The sequence below is a fragment of the Manis javanica genome, chromosome 2 (genome assembly GCF_040802235.1).
Source record: "Manis javanica isolate MJ-LG chromosome 2, MJ_LKY, whole genome shotgun sequence".
Taxonomy (NCBI): Eukaryota; Metazoa; Chordata; class Mammalia; order Pholidota; family Manidae; genus Manis; species Manis javanica.
In genome coordinates this window covers 117546961-117571590 of record NC_133157.1, presented here as the reverse complement: position 1 = coordinate 117571590, position 24630 = coordinate 117546961, and the positions used below count along the sequence as shown (strand labels likewise).

The 24630-nt window shown below is 38.5% G+C and overlaps 1 protein-coding gene across 12 annotated transcripts in view; it reads left to right on the top strand.

Annotated features, from left to right (window-relative positions):
* The window catches only part of LOC140847825 (protein TASOR-like), a 104113-nt gene that overhangs the window by 65962 nt on the left and 13521 nt on the right, over nucleotides 1–24630 (top strand). The window lies entirely within an intron of this gene.

Below are 24630 nucleotides of genomic sequence, written 5' to 3'. Positions count from 1 at the left end.
AGTAAAGTATGTTTGCAAGTAAGCCCAAAATACTCTTAAAGTAGGGGGAAAAAAAAGAGAAAGAGAGCAAGAGTATAATAAATGTGAGGAAAAAAATCAGTGCCAGCATAACTAACATGACTGACAGTTTCAGCATTTAGATGTTGAACTTCATTAAATCCAACTTTAATTCATAAAAAGCCTTAGTGTTGTTATTTGAATATGGCAAGTGAGAAGAACCAATTTGTCTTAGTGTCTTAATTTGTTTTTAGTGTTCCTATGAACAGGTACAGGTTCATTTAGCCTATGTTAGATCTACAGAATTATGTGGCATTAATTTAGCAACATGCTTTGCTGTCTAATGAATGTAAGAAAGTACTGAATTTACCATAATAGCAAGTTAAAATATGAGCTTCTATTTAATCCAACTCGAACTCCAATCTCCAAGAAAGAAGACTATAAGTAAGACCAGATTCTGCATAATTTAAAAGAGATAGACTGGGTCTTCCTTTTATGTCCTGATCCAGCTCACAATGACTGAAATATATTTCAAAGCACACATCTTTTACAGGTTGATAACACAATATGTAAACCCTGGGTAGTGCTCTGCCAGAGCAATCCCGAAGCTGTCAATCAGGTTTTTCTATTCTCCAAGAAAGTTAGGAAGCAACCCATAAGAGAGAGGCTGGTGCCATGTTCCTAGGCCATCTAATTGATCCTCCCATGCATACTTCTAGAGAAAGAGATCACGGTGTGTTGTGGACCTCAAAGAAAAAACAGACTTAACAGCAGCCCACAGGCTTCTCTTGGACATCTGACCAATTTACTGAGCTATTGAGGCTGGTGGCATGTTGTCACGAGCCAACTCATTTAAAGTAATTTGAATTATACTACATGAGCTGAACAGCCTTATATTACAGGCATGTGTAGTAATGCCCTTTGCAGGAAATCTTAAGCACTCTTAAACTGTCCAGGGAAATCAGCTGCATCTGTTTCTCACAGGGTGTAAGTAGGTTGATTCACAACACTTTTTTCCTGACAGCCCAAGTTTTGGAGACGGTGGCTGAAAGAATAGTAAGAATTGCTTATGGGATCCAGACGAAGGTAAATACACTGGCAGCAGAGCCATTACCACACACAAAGGTGAGCAGGGAGAGATGATCAGGGTTCATCAGAGCTCTAGCCAGAAGCCTGGCTGCTCCAGACCCAGTGACATGTCTTGGCAACTTACACCAGATTTGCCTGTCTTTCATCAGTCCCACATCAGTACCATTCTTGCTGATGTAAAAGATCACGGAAAACCCTTCGTGGACACCAGTGGGACCCATGGAACACCAGGCCTGGTGGAGAACAAACAATGGTGCCAACATTGGTGAACCATCCAGTCTTCCCATCATGGCTTAGGTTGATCTGCATGAGTCAGACACAGAGTTCATTTAAAAAATAAGATGATACTTGGGTAGCACATCACTGTTGGCATCTGTGCATTCATGACCACTGTCCTGTGTCATGAGGCAATCAAAACAAGCCAAGTGGCATGTGAAGATCATACACATAGAAGTCTTGCTTTGGTTGCAAACTGATTTATACTCTTGAGGCATTATTTCAAGAGCATAGCCGGCTCTGCTTGGGCCTTGCTGCTGACACCAGGACTCTGTAAGTTCTCTTCAGGATGTTTGGTCCAAATCCCATTGGGCTCAGACTGTTCCTTACTGTTATTTCACTTAAAGGAGGGATGGAGAAAGTTTCTGCACTTGTGTTTTAAAGAAACATTGACAATAAGCCGTGTTGCCTACATACCAGTCCACTGTCCATAGTGGAAGATGCAGATAGGAAGCCTTTCCTTTAATCTGCAGGATTAGCCCAGGATAGACTTGAGCAGAAAACTTGGCTGAGGGTACCTAAGGGTCTCCAGGCCAGGTCTTCGCCAGCTGGTTGCCACCAGGTTCTGAACAAGCCATGTCACTGACACCAGGGCAGGGGAAGCCTCTTCACATATCTGACCAGTCTAACATTCTTACACTTCTTGACTGAGGAAATAGCCACCAATGTACAATTCCAGGATGGCACTCCTCAGAAATGTGCAGACACCCAAAGCCACCTGTTGAGAGATGATGATATGCACAGCATGGAGTTTTTTTATTTTTATTTTTTATTAAGGTATGATTGATATACACTCTTATGAAGGTTTCACATGAAAAAACAATGTGGTTACTACATTTACCCATTTTATCAAGTCCCCACCCATATCCCAATGCAGTCACTGTCCATCAGTGCAGCAAGCTGCCAGAGATCCACTATATGCCTTTTCTGTGCTACACTGTTCTCCCCATGATCTCCCACACCCCTCCCCTTTGTAACCACTAGTTCATTCTTGGAGTCTGTGAGTCTGTTGCCATTTTGTTCCTTCAGTTTGCACAGCATGTAGTTTCAAGATAACAGTTCACAGTTTGATTAAGAGACTTACTACTATTTATGTGAGAAGAAATAAAAGAAGAAATGGTTTATAATGTAACTTTGCAGAAGTACTGAAAATTCCTCGGAAAAAAAAAATTTAGATGAAAGATATCAAGAAGTCACTGAGCTTGGAAGAGCTGGAGCATGTACTTTTGCAATCAAACCCATGGAGGGAAAAGAAAAGTCAAGAGAAACCTGCCAGGACCTAGATTCCACATTTCTTTCTGTTGTTGATAAAAGAAGAGTACTTTAGAAGATTGATGGGGCCAAATCATAATGTCATAGGCTCTGCTGGGCACAGAATTACAGGGACAGCTGTGGGTCTGTGGGAGGAGATGGGCAGTACAGCCAGACCTACACAAAAACTCCTCTTAGCCACACAATATATACAAGAAAGATTCTATAAAGCTTTCTATCTTAGTCACAGAAAACAGTCTTGCCATTCAAGGAAAACTTAGTCACTTCTAGTTTGGGACTTTGTCTTTTTTGAGTGAATGTTCAGTAAATTTCAAGACAGTCTCCCCACCTCCTCCATCCTTCCTCTCTCAGAATAATATAAGATCCCGAGGGGTCTGTGTCACCCCACTAGGTCCATTAAAGTTTCAGTGTACCATCAGAAGAGAATAAATGGAGACTTGAAGGCTTGCCTGACAGGAACAATTCATTTAGCAACATTCTGTAAATGTTTACCAAGCACCTACCATATCTCAGATACTATTCCGGGCACTGAGCATGACAAAAACAGATAAACATTTGCTTTTAAAAGCTTGCATTACAGTGGGAGAGGACATAGAAAGCAAATAACATAACATTTAATTTTCTAAAATGACCAAGTTATTCCATGTATCTAAGTACAACTAGACTTAACTAAAACTCTTACCAGATAGCTTGTGACTGACATTCAGCCTGAATGCTGTTATTATTACTAACCAGTCAAGACACTTGTCCTCTGAGCCCAAACACTACCTAAGAATCTTTCCTAACACAACTCTCCAGGTATTCACACTAATCAGAGCAGACATCCAAGATATAACTACTTTTTATATCAGATTATAGCTCAAAATTAAGCTCAATTCTCACCAGAACTGTACCACAGAAAAGTTCACCTTGGAAAGCTACCTTGAAAGATAATGACTTTCCAGTCCACAATGATTTTCACTAATTAATTAGATGACTATCTGTTAAAAAGTGTTCTCGAAGATATCTTAGAATAGAAATTCAGATAAAATGATCTCAAAGTTTCTAAATTTAAGAAACTACTGTTAAACACTAAAATCTACATAGGCACGTTCATATATAAGCATATATATACATGTACCTATGACTATATGAATGTATGCAGTAGAGAGAATAAAAAAGTTGCTGAACCAATCATTTCCTTTTTTCTCAGCTTTACTGAGCTTTAGTTGACAAATAAAATAGTAAATAATATACTTGGAGGGATTAGTGTCCCAGCAATCCCTTGAGGTATCTTCCCCCTTTTTTCATTCTTTCTCCTGTTGCTGATTGTTTTAAACCAAATTCTTCTATTTTTTTTTTATTGAGGCATAGTAGACATACAATATTACATTAGTTTTGGAAGTACAAAATGATTCAAAAAGAACACTAGCTCAAGGGAAGGGGAAATAAGCAAACTCAAAAACAAAATGTCTGAAACACAAGCACCAGTCTTCTTTATGCAAAAATTTGTGAGCTAATCATTAGTGAAAATTCCAATCAACTCCTAACTATATCATAATTCAAACTAAATAGACTTCCAAGTTCAGGCAGGATTCCAAAAACTGCACACACAGCCCACAGGACAACCTAACCTAATCAGTCAACAGGCTTTAAAGATGCAGCTGCCCACTCCCAGGAAGGACATGCACAGTCAGTGACTCTGGTCATTTGCTGATGAATGGGAAAACCACCAGAGGAAGCTCAAGGCCTCAGTCAGGCTAGCCTCACATTCTCAGGCTTCCATCTTCAACAACTTTTCTAATACATAACTCATTAAAAATTCCCATAAACTTAAATGGACATCAAGTCCTCTGTCAGCCTCTCATCTCTAACCAAAATACACTCCTCCCTCACACTTCTCAGAAAAATTAATTCAAGACTGATCAGATGCACAACTAAAATTATAGCTCAAACTATACAGCTGCTAGAAGAAAATGAGAAATATTTGTGATCATGGGTAAGCAAAGATTTCATAGGGCACAAAAAACACTTTATTATAAAAAAAACGATATACTTCATCAAAATTAACATCACCAATGGGGTATACTTCATTAAGTTGTTCATTTAAAATCTGCCCATTTCTCTGTATGTAAATTATTTTTCAACTAAGGAAAAGATTTGTTGTAAAAATGAAAAAAAATTAATCTTAGTGCATAAAAGCTAATGTTCAAAGAAAATAAGTAATAATTATTATACCCAGAGCTCAAACGATCATAAATTTATAATACTGTCTTCCCATAACTTCTTTTATAGTTCTCTCATTGAAACTGAGATTTATGTTGTAGTGCAGGAATTCTGTCAAAATAGTTTTCTTTCATCTCTAAGCAGGACATATAAAATTATTTAATGTAATACAAACCATAATTTAATGCTTCTATTAACTATGACCTTTTCTGTAACCCAGAATGTCTTAGGGAAATAACTTATGTTGATCTTATATCCAGTTGGGCAATGTTTATGGCCAGCATTTAAATGGGACTCTGTTGCCCATTAAAATCTGCCAAATCTTAATCTGAAGCCCTAAAATATTGAAAAAGGTCAATTGCAATAAATTCTCATGCACATTTTTTTCTTTCTTTAATTAATTATAAGCATGTCATGGGCACACACAGAAAATTAACGATTTCAATCGGAAGCAATTGGAATTCTCTTCTCTTAATGGAGTTTCACCAGATAGTCTGAGGAGTTTGTGTGTTTTGGCCTCTATTTCCGGCAGTCATATGGACCTAGCAAAAGGAAGATTTAAAAAACTTAATTTGGATGAAAAAGACCCATAGTAAAGTTTGTGTTCTATAATTTTAAAATAGGTAGCAATAGCGTTTCTTAAATCCTACGTTTTTCTCAGTGCGCTCAGTCCTGGTACAAAACCCTCTTGGCTGTACAAACACACCCAGTGTTATTTCATCACCTTCCTACATGTAAGACGCTGCAATATCCAATAGCTTGTTGTAGCCCATGGTATTAGAGCTTCTGGAAAATTCTGGAAAAGATAGAGCCTCCGTCAAGAGGAAGAGAATTCCAATTTCTTCTGGAGTACTGGACTCCATATTTCTTCCCATACAATTTTGCATTTTCTCTTCTATTTATATTTTAGATTAAGGCTTCCAATAACAAAATGTTCAGTTGTGAAAAACCTAAAGCAGTAAACTTTCATATTTATCAATAATTATAAATATTAATAGTACAGACAACTTCCATCACCTCAAAGTCTACATCCAAGATAACAAGTGCTTCACAAAACACATCCCAGGTGACCACAACCCCCAGTAGTTCAGGGACATCTATTTCTTCAGTAACAATCACAGCTACTATTAATTCTAAAGAAAATAAAGGATCAAAGTTTGACACTGGTAGCTTTGTTGGTGCTATTGTAATAACGTTGGGAATTCTATCTGTTCTTTACATTGGACACAAAACGTATTACTCAAGAAGAGGCACTCGGTATAGAACCATCGATAAGTATGATGTCATCATTTAGGGAAACCCAAGGACCAATGGAAAGAAGAATGACTGATGCAGCCCTGTCAGTTTTGGCTGGTTATTTAAAACAATATTCTGTTCTTGAAAATAGTACAAACAGGCAAGGCATGTAATATATAACATCATATAAATATGTAAGGATTCATGATGATTACTAAAGGTAAAAAAGGTTTGGTCTGGGTTTTTAAGTGAACATTCAAAGAGTATAGTTACTACAAGAGTTATATTCACTAAGGAAATAATATAGTAAGACAAATCCTGTCCTATTTTTTGGTGGCATTGGTCAGGGCTAGTGGTTGGGAGACATTACTGAGGGGCATCATGTCATCATGTGGGCATCCAAATGAGCTTATAAAGTGCATTCAGGAGTTTTGAGTCCCTTTGTTGCTCAAAGAACTAGTGCTGCTCAAAGTCAGATATACCCTAATTACTAGTGCCACACGATAGAAATTATACAAGTAAATCAGTCTTAAGCATTAATATTTTATCTTTTAAAGCTGAGTACTTGGTTTAGGATCCTCCCCACCCCCAAATCAAAACCAGAAACAATAGCCAGACTTAGCTCTGTTAACTTGTATTTTTTATTAAGTTCTTTTGAGCTTTCAATAGCAGTTGATACATCTTTTTTCTTCTGTGTAATTTCAGTGAATTGTCATGTTTAACATGATGAAGACATAGCTGTTAGTACTAAAAAAGTTAGGTTATTTTATACTTAGTGAATATTATTAAGAGATGTAGAGCTGCTTTCAAGATGTACAAATGTTTAGTGTAAACACACCTAACTTAAACTCTTATGTGATTTCCAAAACATTTAGAATGTAGTGAGAACTCTTAGATTAATGCAGTTTGTCAAGCCAGGGATTGTAGGCTCCCCTCAGGCCACTAAGCCTAGATCCCTAATGACTGCATTTTCACACACTGCATTTTACTCAAGGATTATGGAAACACCATTTTTATACTAAACTACCACTGTTTTTTGGACTAAATTCACATGAAGTTTTCAAACAGGAATTTTTTAGACAGGAAACTTCCTGCATCTTTATATGAGTGTTCTTCAGACCACTCCTCTTCTCCCTTATTGAAGAAACATTAACAGATGGAGCAGTCCCAGTATTGTAGGGACACCAATATTAGCCAAATTACTTTGGAGTTCATTCAGTTTTACAGTTTATATTACAGCACTCAAAACTCAGGGTCAAGTTTTGACAGAAGTATTTAGTCCTAATAAGACACCAATTTTTGATAATCCAAAAATGAGCTAAGATGTCCTAACATGTACCTTACATTTAACAGGAATTAATGTGTAGCTTTTGGTTTTCAGAGGATGCCATATGTCAAGAATATAATGATTTCTACTTACTGTGCATTATGGCCAGTTAAAATGATGAATGTGAATAAGAATTATCCAAAATACGGCTGTAAGGTATAATGTGACACATGCAGTGTGGAGGAGCTATGAACCACATGTACTTACATTAGCTTGAAAAGAGATGTGGGCCAATAGGTAAGTTGTATGTTACTAACTTAGCCCTAATTTTTGAGTCAAGGCAAGAGAGACAAGGAACTGCTGACATGCACTGGCGCAGTGCACTTGGCACCTCAAGTAGATCCTGGCAATGTTTAGGAGAGTAAAGTCCCAGTCCTTTCCTCTTTTTTTTGTGAGCAGTCCTTACAGCAGAATTTAATGAAGAGGGAACCTACAGAATGGAAGACTATGTTTGTGAAGATGTATCAGATGAGGGGTTAATATCCAAAATATATCAAGAACTCATACAATTTGATTTTAAAAAGTCTTATTAAAAAATGGGCAGAGGACTTGAATAGACATTTTTCCAAAGAAGATGTGGCCAACAGGTACATGAAAGGGAACTTAACATCATCATCCAGGCTGCAAGTTAAAACCACAATGAGCTATCATGTCACATCGCCTAGCAGGTCTCACATTAATGTGTCTCCTTGACTGGATCACAGGTAGAACCCTAACTGCGAGGGATTGTGGGAAACATTATTTCTAGATTACCAGCTTCAGTATAATGGTAACATCTCATAAAAGGCACTTGGAGAGAGTGTTCAGAAAGCCAGGTGGTAGTATCTGCCAGAAAATTACAGAGAAGGAAAAGGAAAGACGGAGGGAGGGAAGAAAGAAAACCTTTTTCTTCTATGACTCTTACAGTTTTACTGTTACACTTAGATTCTTAACCTAATTTGAATTCATTTTGTGTATAGTGATGGGGTAAGAATCTGATTTTATTTTTTCTAAATAGGATCGCCATTTATTAAATATTCTATTATATTTATTAACTGCCAACTTTTTCATATATTAAATTTGAATTATACAATCTGTTCTTTTCCATGGGTTTATTTGTGTAAATCCTAAAGTACCAAATTTTTTTTCTTTAAAATACATTTTTTTGTTATTAAGAATCATTTTTCTCTCCAATGAAGTTTAGAATCCGTTTTTCAGCTTTTGTTTGTTTTAATCCATTTGGGGATTTACTTGGAATTGCAAAAACTTTATACTCATTTAGGAAGTGACATCTTTACCTTACTGAATGTTTTCTTCTAGTAACATGGTAGATCTCTCCATTTATTCAAGTCTTCTTTAATGCCATATAGTTTTCTGTATCTAGAATTAGCAAATAGCTTATTTTTCATTTCTAGATTTTTCATAGCTTTTGTTGCTGTTGTAAATTTGATATTTTTGCCTTACCGTTTTCTAACATGTATTGCTGAAAATATATGAATGTTGTTTTGTATATATTTACCTTATTTCAGCCATCTTATTAATTCTGCATTTCACTTGATTCTCTTGATTTTTCTATGTAGGCAATCATATCATATACACATTATGCTAATTTTGCCTGTTCCCTATTGCCTATGTGCCAAAATGCAGTGCTTTTATAAATAAAGTTGTATTGATACTGCTATGCTTGTTTGTTTACATACTGTCTACAGCAACTTTTTTCCCTACACCAGCACACTTGAGTAGTTGTGACAGAAAGCATATGACCTGCAAAACCTAAAATATTTACTTTATGGCCTTTTATAGAGAAAGTTTGCCAAATGCTGCCACAGAGTATCTATAAATTTGAGATCTTTTTTCTGGAATTGTATTGTCTAAGACCACCAGCACAAACTTAAATAGTAATAATAATGATGAGACTCTTGACTTGTGTCTGACTTTAATATTTACAGTTAGAATAATGGTTGCCATTGGTTTCTGTAGATAGCCTTTATCAGGTTACAGAAAGTACTGATGATTTCAGCCATAGAGGTTTTTATCAGGAATGGGTATTGGATTTTACCAACTGCCTGTTCACCATGCATTGACCAATGATCATATGGTCTATCATTTAACATTTTTAATTTAGTGAATTACTCTAATATATTTCCTGCTGATGAGCTGTTCTTGCATTCCTGGTTATTACATATTGTTCTCTTAATATATTTCTGCAATCAGTTTTTGGGATTTTTGCATTTATATTTGTAAGTAATTCTGATTTGTTGGTTTTTATTGCTTTTTAAATAACAACTTACTCTTGTTGCTATGTCATCTGAAATCTGAAAATACCCATTGGAACTTAAAAAAAACACCTCTTTTCTATTTCTTTCATCAACTCTTTTCTCAGGGGTTAATATTCTGGTATTTAATATTGGTGCTCTCATTTTTTTTGCTTTTCCTTAAATATTTCATGATCTTAGTTGTACTGGGTTCTATAGATCAATGTGGGGATTGATAGGCAGCCTTCCTCGGTTTGGATAACAATCAGGCGTGTAAGTTTCATCTCTCCTTGAGCACTCTTTGCTGAGGCCAGGAAAGCTTCATGCTGGAGGTGGAGCTCCTGAGAGTTTTTAGTGTATTTCACTGAATGTGGATGTTTCTCTTCCCACTCCCTTCTGGTTGATTGGTTGATTGATTAATTGAATTGTTGGCTGCTTGTATTGGGATCTGCCTATCTTTATGGGGACGCAAACTTTCAAGGCACTGCTCTGTTTTTTAGGGCTCAAGACCTACCTTTGGAACCAGCGAGAACTTCTCCCACATTATTTAAGGCAAAGGTTCCTGCTGATTTAAGTTGGGGGCCATAGTGACAGATCACTGCTACTTGTGACAGAGAACTCAAATGGCCCATAGCAGTCAGTCCTTTAAATACTCACTCCTCCAATCAGGGATCCCTGGATTCCTATTCTTGCTGAACCTGAGCTTGGGTGTTTTCCTTGGCTTTATGTTTAACAGCCCTTCTCTGGACCCATACTGAACTTTTGTCTCCTGACTTCTTATTGTTCAGTCTGTACAGTCCCTTCTCCCTGACATCTTTCAGAAATTCTTCAACATTTTTAGTCTGGTGATGCCATTCTTCCTTGCGTTCCAGACTGTTGAAGAGTCATTTCACTGGGATTTTAGGAGAGAGTGTTTGTTCACTGCCCAATATTTAAAAACCAGAAGTTGTTTGGTGCATTTAATTGTATTTTATTTTTTATTTTTATTTTAGATTTAATTTTATGTTATGTTATTAAATTTTACATTTTATTTCAACTATTTTTTTTGTTTAATTTCATGTTTTATTGTATTCTATTTATTTCAGGTTTTATTTTAGATTTTATTTATTTTTATTTTATTTTTTTGCAGAGGGGCAGGATTGTGTTTTTTTTTTTATTAAGGTATTGTTGATATACAATCTTATGCTCAGGTTTCACATGAGCAACATGTGGTTACTACGTTCCCACCTATTATCAAGTCCCTACCACATACCACATTACAGTCACTGTCCATCAGCATAGTAAGATGCTATAGAGTCACTGCTTATCTTCTCTGTGCTATACTGCCTTCCCCGTGCCCCCACATATTATGTGCTCTAATCATAAAATCCTTTCATCCTCTTATCCCTCCCTTCCCACCCATCCTCCCCTTTGATTTTATTTTATTAATCTTCTATTTCTAAAAAATTTATCATAAACCTTGGCTTAAAGAATGAATAGGATTGATTTTTCCTTTTTGTTTATTAAGGTTTTATTCACAACAATAAAATCCAGTGATTTTGATAATTTTTTGTTAATTGTATGCAATTGTATAATGACTACAACAGTGAAGATACAGAACGATCCCCTCACTCAAAAAAGCCCCTTGTGGAGGAACAACCTAAGACAGGCACAGTCGCAGGGGGGCCATCAGGTGAGAAATTGGGGATCAACAGAGGTGAGGCTCAGAACCTCACCCCCCCTGTTTTGAGAGAAATCTTCTGCATCCGTGGATGTTTTGCTGCCCTTGTCTAGCTTGGATTAATATTTAGTCCATAGGCACACACCTGATCATCTACATTTGCCCTCTTACAGCACTAAACTATGTTTTCTACCTTTATCTTGCATCTGCCTACCACTTCAGCATTTTATTAAAAATAAAAATAATAATAATAATAAAGGGAGAAATGTGGGATCCACATATAAATCAAGTATAAAAATCAAACGAATATTCATATTTGACCTGATTGTTTATAGTTCATAATGCGTGATCAAAACCGAAAGTTTCTGTGATGAATGCCCTTGTACTGTTCACCATGTAAGAATTTATTCACTATGTAAGAATTCGTTCACCATGTAAGAACTTGTTCGTTATGCTTCAGAAGATTGGAGACTGACGAGAATTAGGCTTGAGATGGATTAATGATCGTGCATTGAGCATTGACCCCCCTATACAGAATTTTATTGTTGTTAACAACCATTTGATCAATAAATATGAGAGATGCCCTCTCAAAAAAAAAAAAAAAAAGCCCCCTGTGCCCCTTAGTCCTTGATCCTTTCCCCTGAGCTCCTGGCCCCAACGACCTGCTTTTAGTCTCTATAGCTATTCTTCTCTAGAATTTCACACAAATCGAATCATACGGTTTGCAGTATTTATGTTTTTGACATCTCTCAGTGTAATATTCTTGAGATTCATCCATGTTGTTCTGTGTGTAACTGTTCCTTTGTAATGCTTGTAGTATTCCATAGAATGAATATGCCACAGTTTGTTTACTCACTCACCAAGTTTTGGCTATTATGAATAAAGAAGCTGTTACAAACATTTGAACACATTTCTAGGGTGGCATGTGGTTCCGTTTTGCTTGGCTTAGTGCCTTAAAGTAGAATTGCTAGGGTGAATAGTGAGCATATGGTTAACTTTATGTGGTACTTCCACATTGTTTTTCGAAGTGGCTATATACCATTTTTGCATTCCTACTAGCAGTATATGAGGTTTCCAGATGCTCCACAACTTCGTCAACACTTGGCATCGTTGGTCCTTTTTTTTAAACTGAGGTATAATTAAGTGTAACATTATATTAGTTTCAGGTGTACAACAGAATGATTCTGTATTTGTAGATATTGCAAAATGATCACAGTAAGTCTAGTTAAAAATCTGTCACCAAACATAGTTAGAATTTTTTTAAGAACTTTTAAGATCTACTGACTTAGCAGTTTTCAGTTATGCAATGCAGTATTACTAACTGTGGTCACCATGCCTTATTACATCCCCGTGACTTACTATTTTACAACTGGAAGTTTTTACCTTTTGACCCCTTTCACCCATTTCACCCACCTCCTCACTGCTGCCTCTGGCCACCACCAGTCTGTTCTCTGTATCAGAAGAGTTTGGGTTTTTTGGTTTGGGTTTTTTAAAGATTGTTCATAAAAGTGAGTTCATACCCTATTTGTCTTCCTCTGTGCATTTTTCAATATACCTACCTTTTTGTAAGCTCCACTACATGTGAATTACCATGCCAGGGCCTGACGATGCTAATTTAGTCCTCACAGAAACTTTATGAATTAGGTTTTCTTATCCCCACTTTACAGAGGAAAAACCTGAAGCCTGACATAGTTAAAGGTTACTCTTGGCCATGCAGTAATTAGCACTGAACCCAGGTTTGGCTCCCAGTTCCACTTTCACCTCAAATAAGTATTCTGATGATACAGCAGAGCCTCAATATGTGCCATCTGAATGACGATCAAGGGTAATTTTAAGTCCCTTATTCACTGTTTTTATTTTCTTGATACATGAATTAAATAGAGAAGGGGCTTAGTGGTCTAAATAAAACTGACAAAGAACAACAAAGAGCGTTCTTGTTTTCAAGGACATTATTTCCATTCTATTCTTGTGTTATCACAGCTGTAAGAGAGAAGTTTAAAATTTTGAGAACCACACTTTGGGGATCACCATTGCAGAGAAAACACAGAACTAAATCCAAAGACTAGCTTTGGCCTAACTAGATGACTCAAGTCTGTCAGCCTGCCATGTGCGTTCAAAAGTCTGTCAGTCTTCTCTTAATATAGGTGTACAACAACCATGATAAGACCACTCTCACTGCTTTCCGAGCATTTAACATCTATCAGGCATCTGGTAAGCCCTTTGCACATAATCCTTGCAAAAACCCAGTGAAACATTCCCATTTTATAGATTTAGAAACTGAAGCTATTAAGGTAAAAAAGTTTCCCAACATTAAACCACAGTCAGTGCGATGCTGAACCCAGGTCTTCCAGAATCCAACGTGCATGCACATGCCCTGCTATATATGCCATGATCCTCAGGCTGCTTGGAGCATGCAGCTCCTCACCCCAAGGGAATTAATGGTCTGTCCTTTCTGATCCCTTATTTTACTTACGTCTCTTCTATTATTGTTGTATAGTATTGTTTTCATGCCTACCATCCTCAGACTTTTAACTGTATTCATGTCACGAATATTTAAGGTATGGATTCTAGCAATTACCACAGGGCTAGAAGAGAGTTGGCATTCCATAAATGCATCTTGAGCTGATGAATGAATGATTTCAGAAGTGAAAAATCATGGTATAAAACCCCAACCTGGCATTCGTTGTCTAGGTAAATAAACTTATGTGAAAATAAGGGGTCACTATGTGTGTGTGTGTTTGTGTGTTCCCTTTTCTCCAGGTCATACCAACCTAAGGAAACAATTGGGAAGTAAAATTATTACAACAGTAACTAAGTAACAGCCCCTGCTCTGGCCCCCTGCGAGGGCATCCCTGCAATCCCAGCTTAGAGCTCTCTCCAGCTCATTTCTGGAGTCCAGGGCATGTCTCATGAACGTGACTGTCCTGTGCCAGGACTGCAGTCATTCCTGCTGTACCATGTGTGGCCCCCAGATCCAGCACTGGTGCTGTTCCTGCAGGTTGCACATTTCTGTGGTGGCTTTGCTTTCAACCACCCTGAGATGCCAGCTCTGCCTTCCTCTTTTGACCTCTGTGCAGTTAGCATGGCCCTAGTGTGTACTCCAGGCAGTTCGAATATAACCCACAAAGGAGATCTGCATTCTTAGTTTCCCTTAGGATCTCAAAAGATACAGTTTTGTTTTTAAACCCTCTCCATTTTCTTTCAACTTATGACCTCTCTATGCCACTAACTACAACCAAGAATGTCCCTGAGGCCAGGTGGTTTCCCTGGTGGGGAGGGTGGGGTGAGAGTGAGGATCCAGTCGTATCGAAGTACATGCTGTGCTATAGTCACTGTCATCAGTCACTCCAAAACCATGGTGAGTGTGTTCCTCCTAGGCTGTGCCTGTGCATATTGGCCACCTGGGCTTCCAGGAGGCTAAAACATGGCAGTTTTGATTGCTTCAAGTTATTAGAATCTACTATTGCTGAGCTCTCAGATATAAGCCAGGCCTATGTGACCTACTTTACATTTATTAATTTATAGAATTCTTACTTTGTCCCAATGAGGTGACTTATTATCACACCTTTTTTTTTTTTTGAGAGGGCATCTCTCATATTTATTGATCAAATGGTTGTTAACAACAATAAAATTCTGTATAGGGGACTCAATGCATAATCATTAATAAACCCCAAGCCTAATTCTCAACAGTCTCCAATCTTCTGAAGCATAACGAACAAGTTCTTACATGGTATCACACGTTTTTAAAGTAGCAAACTAGAGCCCTGAGAGGTTAGGTAACTTGCCCAGGGTTGCACAGCTAGTAAGTGGCAGTGCAAAGTTTTGAACCAGCCATCCTGGTTCTAGACAGTTTTTGTCCCTGGGAAGGGGTCTTGTCTGCCCTGGATGGCTCAGTGGGCCAACGGGTCACAAGGGAGATGCACACAAAATAGAAGCTGCCTCTCCTCCCCCACCACACACCCACACCTCTGGCTACTTATGGAAGATGATATTGGAGGAAAATACTAGATGTTTTCATTTTATTTTAAAGAATGAATCATTTTGAATGTGTACGAGTAAAAATTCAGTTCCTTCCTTGCTTAAAGAATGGCAAGTATTGTCAGCAATATCTTTAAAGAAGAAGGAGAGTTACTAAGAGACTCAGGAAAAGAATTATAGCTGGGTTGTCACTGAAAAATCTTAAATGTACCTCAGATTTTTCTGATGTAAATTTTTCCATGACACGTGACACCCTAATAGACTTTGGACACACTAGCAGTCACAGAAATGGCTGTAAATACTTCCAAATAGAGAAAAATACAGGCACAGTGGGGGACACACTGCTTGAGCTCACTAATGGAGTTTACCACTGACCACTGTGTTGTCCACCAGCCCAGTCCTTTGGGGTTTTGGTGCAGAACATTGACCAAGAAACAAAAACAAAATTTCTCACCCCAGAGAAAGTAAGAATTGATTGTCACCCCCCTCCCCCTCCACCCCCGCAGTTTCATACTTAAGCTGTGCTGCATATAAGTTTTCTTCAAGCAGAAATATCTGGCTCATATAATCCTATCTTGAAAAGAAGAGCAGACTAAATTCCCAACACTGGAGAACTGACTAGGTGATGGTGTAGTGCACCCACCTGAAAGATGCTGGCAGCCATGCAAGTGACTTTGGCAGAATTCTGATTGTTAGAGAAGAAACTGTTTCACTATTGCTACTGACTCTGTGGGCCTCACCATTTAAGAAAAGTCCTTTGGGTTGTTACCCCTATTTCTCACTCACATCTGAAGGTACTCTATTTGGCTTCCACCCTCAAAGTTCCTCCAGAGATAACCAGTGACTTCTGTGCGGTGAAAACCAAAGGTCCCTTTGTGATTACCATCTTGAGAACAGTCAATATTGTTACCATATTTCATGGATTCATTCATCAACATTTTCTCTTTGGAGGTGGGAGATGCTGCACTGAATGTTCAGAAACATTTTAGGAAATAGTAGCGTACACAGTTATTCAGAGTTACAATCATTTATTTTTAGTATACAATAAAATGGGAGCCTTCACTTCTTCAAACTGAGAATCTAAAGATGCTAAGCCATGGAGAGCATTGCCAGGACACTTGGCTGCTCATTACCCAGGACCAGCATAGTCTCATTCCTTACAACCTTTAGAGTTCGCAATATAATTTTTAGGCTTATCAAAGAAAGTCATGGATTTTTCTATAGTTCTTGTTTGGTTAAATGCAAATATTTATTTTTCTTTATTGTCTTCAGAACTGTTGGAAGTTGAACAACTTCTCTTGAATTCCAATTCAGCATTTGATAGGTAGGCATTTGTTACCTAAAAGGTAAACCCTTTATAATTCTTACTTTGAAAATTGCAGTCAGAGAGCTTTTGCTATGAGTTTCGTAAATGGCTCCTTCTGATGATAATAGGAGACCATCTAGAACTTTTTATTTATAAGTGAACAATGGCAAAAAAATAGTGGGTGATTGGTATACATTCTTAGGATATACTAATGCAACACATTTGTGGATGCTTTATGACCTAATAAGGATTGCATTTAAGATTTAAAGTAACTACATCGTAAAGTAATCCCCATACAAATTCATGTTTCTCTATGAGTGTTTGAATATGTGTTGTGTCCAGGCAGATGCGTTACATGTGTCTCAGTGCATTTCCCACCTGTGTTTTCCTCTCACACACCTTCCCTGCTGTGACTGTCTATGTGACTTAAATTCTGGGTAAGGCAGGGGCAGTGAAATGAAAAAGCCTGGGATTGAGTTGGAATCTAGTCCTGCCACATACTAGCTATGTGATCTTGGGCCTATCACTCAAACTCCTGACCACAAGCTCCTCATCTATAACATTGGGGTGAGATCATCTACTCACCACATAGCATTTATGAGAATTAGATGAGTTAACATATCAGCAGTGCACAGGATAGACTATTTTTTCTTTTACATTGTCTGCTTTTCATTCTTCCTGTTCCTTTTTCTTCTTTTGTTCTGTTTTATTTTGCTTTTTTAAACTCAGTTCTGACTTAAAAGATTGGTTCTTCTTTCCCCAACTTTGGTTTTTGAAAAGTTTCAAAATTTCAACAATGACAAAGAGTAAGAATAGTGCAATGGACAACCACATGCCCTTCCCCCAAGTTCACTATTTACATTTTATCCCATTTGCACTACTTTTTTCACTCTTTATCTCTTAAGAACAAAGACATTCTTTTACACAACTACAATACAATGTTCACACTCAGGAAATACAGTTGATTGAATACATTCTCTGATATACATACTCCATGCTCAAACTTTCCAAATTATCTCAATAATGTCTTTTTTTCATTTGAAGAGTCCAGACCAGCCACTTTGTTTTGCAAACTGTCCCTCAGTTTGGATTTGTCCAGTTGATTCCTCTTGACTAGACTCAGGCTAAATGTTTCATGGCAGGATAAACTAAGAGAGGGGATGCCGTGTCCTTGGCAGTTCATGTCATGGGCAGCGAGGTCAGACTGTGCCATCGGTGCTGCTCCAAAGTTGATCATTTGGTGGAAGTTGTGTCCACCAGATTTTTCCATTTGAAGGTATTCCCTTTGGAAGTGTTCAGTGATACTGTGTCACTTGCTGTTTTACTTCTGAGTTTTATTGAGCATTTTTGGGTCTTCCTCAGCCATCTCACCTCTCTGGAGTCTGATGTAGCAGAGTGGGGTGGACACTTGGAACGAGCATCATCCTCCAACCTTCTTTCACCCACTGGTGTCAGCATCTGCTGCTCATTCTTACTCATTCTTACCACCCACTGTGCTGGCAGTAGAATCCTTTTTTGTTCTTTTGTGTATTGCCCTCTGCCCTCATTTCTTCTCCACTGCTCTCTCTGAAGTCATTCGTTTATACAGCAGATACTTTTGAAGGTCTTCCATGACCAAGGCAGGCACTGTGCTCAGCAGCAGGAATACAGAGGTGACCCCTGCCCTGTGAGGCTTAAACGAACATGTTGCATTTTGATTTTTTTATTCATCTATCCATTCAAAAATATTCACTCAGTGTCTGTCACATATTTGCATTACTCTACTTGCTGGGAATCCAACAGTAAACAAAACAGTCGAATCCCTGCCCTCCGGGGGCTTACATTCTAGTTAGTAAGTGGGAAGAGAACATAAATGGTTGGAAAACTTGAAGGTGTAGGAAAGACTTAAAATAGGTCAAGGAAGGAGGGAAAATTTAAGCAAAGACCTAAAGGCAGTGGGGAGCAGGCCATTTGGGTCAGTGGGAAACAGGCAGTCCAGACAGAGACAAGCCTGGGCAGGTGCTTGCGTGCAGGGCTCCCAGGGCACCTGGAACAGCTAGAGGCCCCTGTGGGCAGAGAGTCAAAGAGATAAAGTCAGAGAGGCAAGGGGTTGGGCAGTGCTAAGTAGTAGCTGAATATGTGAGAAAAGTTTGGGTGAGAGCTGTCGTTGGGAGTTGGCTGCATGTGTGTGGTATTTAAAGCCTGAGACGGTGTGAGATCACCTGGGAAGTGCAGAGATGCCAGGAGAAAACCAGGGGGTCCGGGAGACGAGGAGGAACCAATGGAGGAGGCTGGAAGGAGCAGCCAGGGAGGTGGACAGGGATGGCACCGGGATCTCGGGGCTTAGATCTCACACTATTTCGGAGACTCTCTTTCAAAAAAGATACAAAATTATGAATAAAAAATTAAGAACAACTTGGTTTTTTTTTAGACGTAACTGTTTATCCTGGAGATTGTCCTATATCAGTATAGTTAAAGCAGTCTTTCTAAAAAAAAATTAAGAACAGAAACAAATATTTATTTAGAGAAAGGAAATCGCAACAAATTACTGATATTTTTAGAACACATACCACAAACAACACAAATCCAAAGATAACACTTATTTTTATTATTACTAATGAACCACTGAATGTATTCTTTCCTACATTCTCGGCTTTGTATTCTTTGCTTACCTCTCCTTATGAGGATGGATTTGAAATGGATGGAAATTCATCTCCTCTTCAGCATGGTGGCTCAACATTAACATTATAATCGATACTTCAGAAAAAGTTTACTTCAGTCTCATAATCTCTAAGGTAAGGCTTCATCTGCCACTTCCTCTGTGGTTTCTTTGGCAGTGCACCTTGCTCAGGAGCAGGCCCGCAGCGAACTGAGGCATTTCTCCCACTAGCTCAGCTCTGATGGCCCAGGAAGCAGCCGGCGTAGCTCAGCCAGTGCCACAGACATCAGTTCCTTCCCCGCCCAACTGCTAAGCTGGCCAGGGGGTGAAATAGCCATGAAGCCTGGGTCAAGGTGACCCCACCCAGGGTCCCAAGCAAAACGCGTCTCCTTTAGATCTTATCCTTGGAATAGAAGATGGAGTCCACAGTCCGTGAGATCTACCGTGGATCCACTTTGGCTGGAGTCCAGCTGAAGTGGAGGGAATGCAGCCCACTGGCCCCACTCTAAGCCCTGGGGCCACTTCCAGGGTCATCTCCCAGCAGGAGAGCAGTGTTCCGTCTTGCTACAGGGTGACAGGAGACAAAGGCAGCCTTACAAAGGGCCTGCCGGTGAGGAGCCCTCAAGCTTAAGTGTGTGAGCTTCAAGATCAGCTGGCCTCCGTCAAGAGGAAAAGCAGGAAGGAAGGCTCTCATGGATGCCCAGAGACGAGGTATTTACAGAGAGCATGATCAGTGAACCGTGTTAAATGCTATTTAAGATGCTGAGAAGGAACCGTTGGGTTTGGCACCGTGAAGGTCATTGGTAACCTTGACACAAACAGTTTGGTGACACCGTGGGATCTAAAGGCCACCAGAAGTATGTCTTGGCCACTTTGGGCTATACTAAAAACACCAGGGACTGGGTGGTGTAAACAACATTTATTTCTCATAGCTCTGGAAACTGGGAAGTCCAAGATCAAGGTGCAGCGCCAGCATATCCAGTGTCTGGTGAGAGCCCTCTTCCTGGTTTGCAGATGGCCGCCTTCTCTTTGTGTCCTCCTGTGGCCGAGAGCAGAGAGAGAAGACAAGCTCCGTATCCCCTCGTCTAAGGGTGCTCAATCCCTCATGGTCTAACTGTCTCCTGGTACCATCGCACTGGGGGGCAGGCTTCAGCTTACGGATTTTGGAGTTACACTTTCAGCCACAGCAGGATAGGTTCAAGGGAAAATGATGTTGAGTAGGAGACCCTGAATACAGATAATGATTCAAAGGTGTTTTCTGAATGAATTCCATAGTTTTTACTTACAAATGAGTAAATAATATATTTTCTATTTTTGTCTCTTCAAAAACCCCAAAATTATGTTGTCACTTTGGTTTGATGTCACAGTAAATCCTAAATACAAAAGCAGTTCCCCATTCCTTATATAGGCATTCAAAATAGAATAAAGAGGGGAGTTAAGAAAATCTTGAGATTTTAGAGTTCTCTTTTCATTCCATATAGATCCAAGTGACATTAGTCGAAAGCTTGTCTCCCGGAGATACAGAAAAGCCATCTGGACAGATGGAAGTGAGAGTATTGTGTTCACATGAACTGACCTCTGTTTCCCTGTGTAACATGCTGTTTACTTCTGAGTCCTGTTGAGCAGCCTTGGGTCTTTTTTAAGCCATCTCACTTTTTACCTGCCCAGGAGTTTGACTTAGAACAGGTTGCTCTCCCCCACCCACCCTGCACTAACTCAGTAGCAAAGCAGTTTGCAAATACATGCATTTAAAAATCATACCTTTAAAAATTATGGTAGTCTATCTCATGTTCTCTATGTGTGTGCATCTACACTGACAAATTCTAATGCTTTTCAAAGCACCTCCTTAGTGGTTTTTAAGCTACTTAAATAACCATGTCATTTCATGATTACCTTTTTGTTTACAAATGTTTTTTCATCTAATTTTTGCTATCACAATATTGCTTACCAAAGAACCTTATTGTCTTGCTATTATTTTGATATGACCATACATACGCATATCCACAATGTCCATGCAAATTTCCTTTGTGGTTGATTGTTGTGTTGGTTTGTTTTCACATAACCGTAGTAATCATCCTATTAACTTGTTAACTCTATGTAAGCCTACTTCTTAAAATTTTCACTAATCTTGAGGATACCATGCAAAGCTGGTTATGTTGGCCCAGAAAATTTATTCATCTTAATTCTTTGTTTAGTTTTATTTGCTCTCATGTGTAACTTTAGAGATGCCTCTGTTTCCTGTTTGATGTTACACACAAGCTGTAGCTTCCCCACCTTCCCCAAACATTGCGAGAACCTTTAACCATGTGCTGTGTTGTTCAGTGAACCACTTCCTCTTGATAAGTGCTTTCATTGCATTTTGAAAAAAAGCTACACTGAAGGAATCAGGCAAAATTGACTATGGTTGGTTATTTCCAATCATACTGTATACTAGCCACTTCACACTTTGTACCCTCATCTGCGATCATCTGGAGTCTGCAATACATATTCCATACTAAGTGTGATCCCTATTATGAACAGGTTTTGAAAACTTTTTCTCTTCTCTCTGTAGTTGTCATGTGTGGGCTGATGTTTTTCCTTAAAAAAAAAAAACGTGGCCAGCCATTTTTTTTTATTTAAAAATAACAACAATACCAAAGTAAATGATATTCACAGGAGCTCAGATTTTTTGACCTTGCTTCTCATTAATTCTGTTTATATTTTAGCTCTGGCAAGCTAGCTATAGGCTCAGAACACTGCTCATCTGTGCTAAGACATACATGATTGGACATAGGGAAAAACGTGAGTCTCACTGCAGGGAGGCAAAATGGAAAGACACGCAGTATGTAGATAAGTCTAGGCATTTAACCCTTGATGCAGTGATGAAGAGAAAGATGGCTGTGGAAAACCCACAGAGGAAAGTCTTCCAGAGGTGATTTAGAACAGTGAGCCAAGAACAGTGTCTGGGATCAATAAATATTTGCTGACCGACATAAATTCTGTGGCCTTGAGCACATTGCTTGATGTCCGGGTGCCTTAGTCTCCTCATCTGTAAAATGGGGAAAATAAAAGTGTCCTATATAGGGTGGTTGTGAGGATGTATTTAATTAGTCAATACATGTAAATCATAAGGACAGTGCTTGGCACAGAGTGAGAACAGCTAACAGTGTATTAATAGATATCTTTATTATTATCAGGAAAGTAGAGAGAGTGGAGAGATTCCTCTCTCTTCCTCTTTCTCTCAACCCACAGCCATGCATAGAAATAAGAAGGGGGGGGGTTTCTTGGGTAGACAGACAGGTAGTCTCTGTCCTGATGGAATTTGGGAACCAGTTCTAACCTGTCTGAACTTAATTGACTGATTCTTTTTAAAGATCAGAAAGTTATTTTTATATATCCTTTGTTGTTTCATTTTTTAAATTTTGCCCACAGATATTCTGTCCTTTCTTTTAATCCTTAGTGCTCTAACATTTTCATTGTGTTTTGGTTTCCATAGCTCAATTCAGGTAACGATTGTGCATAACTAAGAGCACCACTGAAAAGATGAGCTCTGCCACTGTCCCAATGAGACCACCCACCATTCATAACATATCAACCTGGTGCTAAAAGAAAGCAGAGTTTTGACAAGTAAATTCCTTATAAAAACGTAAATAGCACGAAGTTCTTCACTATGTTGATGTTAACTGCCACTGAATAAATCGTCTCTTTAAAACCAAGAATTGATAATCACAAGGCAAAAAATCTTAACCTTTTGATTTTATGCGGAAGTTGCTAGGACTACTGTTTTTAAACCTATATGGAAAGTAAGTCTTTTCATTAGCATTCTGTTTTGTGAAAAGTTCTCATAAGTTTATTACCTGCTTTATTCAATATGAAAAGTGTATATTTTATGAATAAATCTTTTAGTTTAACTGTATCAAAAAAACACTTAATCTATAATATTATGCTCAAAATTCAGTTCAGAGCAAGAAAGTATACCATGTATGTTAGGAGAGGAGAACTTGAACATGTTCATGTATGTATTCATTTTTGTTTTTACAGTTTCATGAAAAACCAAATTCAGGAAAAACCAAAATGTGACATTCACAAATACCTACATATACATATAATGTATTATCTGTTTTGATACCAATGCAAGACAGAGGCATTTAAGTCTATGTAAATAGCAAAACACATATAAATATATTGTTATAACTAAAGTCATACAGATAACTTGATATGTTACTGTGTGCTTAAGCTGTTACATTTTTGTTTTAAAGTAAGATATAAATCTATGTTTGGGGTTTAAAATTAATTAGATATTGATGTGAATGAAGGAATAATTAAGATAGATGACATAACTTGTTTATAGTTATTAAATATAGTACTACTTAAAATATTAACTGACTCCAGATTGAATTAGGTATGAAGGAAAGCCATTGGTAATATCACTCAAGTTGCATGGTAGGGATTAGATTTTTTCAATGCAACAAAAATGTTGGGTTTTAAAACTGATTCAGGCCTAAAAAGATGTGAGCCTCTGTGAAATCTTTGGGTTTACCAACCAAATTTATCTGTACAACTATCAGTGTTTATTCACTTGGAAAGTACTGAAAAAATTGAATTATTGCTATCATGAGTAAAGTTCCATACACGTATAGCTGTGACAACAGCGTACGAAAAGACTTCCTGTTTAATTGCCTTGATAGTCAAAAGAAACGTGGATGTGATGACCTCCGGGACTGTCCAGCCCAGAATGGCACTGCGTGCAGTGCAGCAGGACCCCTGTCGAGGGCATAGGAGACAGAACGATGGAGAGCTTTCCCTGCCGCCTGAGATCTGCACCCTAGCTCACTTCCGCCTGTTAGTCTGGGAGGTTACTTAATGTAGGCTTTCAACGAAGCATTTTGAACACAAAGTGAGTGTGGTCTGGTCCTTACTTAGTAACAGCTCCCAGCCTGGAAAGAGGTTCTGGCGCACGGTAAGCAAGAGCATGATTCAGTATGGCAAGTGCTGATGCCAACAACCACACGCTATTTTGTTTAACACAACCCTATGAATTATGTTTTAGTTTCCCCACTTTAAAGACAAGGAAACAAACCGAAGAGGTTTAATACCTTATCCAGCTGGTTGTTGGGAGCAAGGTTTACCAATCTGGTCACCCACTGCAGTGGACAGCAAATCTCTCCAGCACATAGGAAGGTGCCCTTGATGTGTTGACAGGAAAGCTAGATTTTGAATGACAAATAGATTTTCAGAAAGATAAGCAGACGGAGGAGGATGTTCCTTAAAGGGAGTAACCTATACAAAGATGCAGAGAATTTTTAAAAGCCTGTCCAGGCAATGTCAATGGCCCTGAATGGCAAGAGTGGAACACTGAAAAGCAGGGGCAAATTATGAAGGACCAAAAAACATGCTGAGGGGCAAATTCTCTCCATGTCATTGTGACCCACC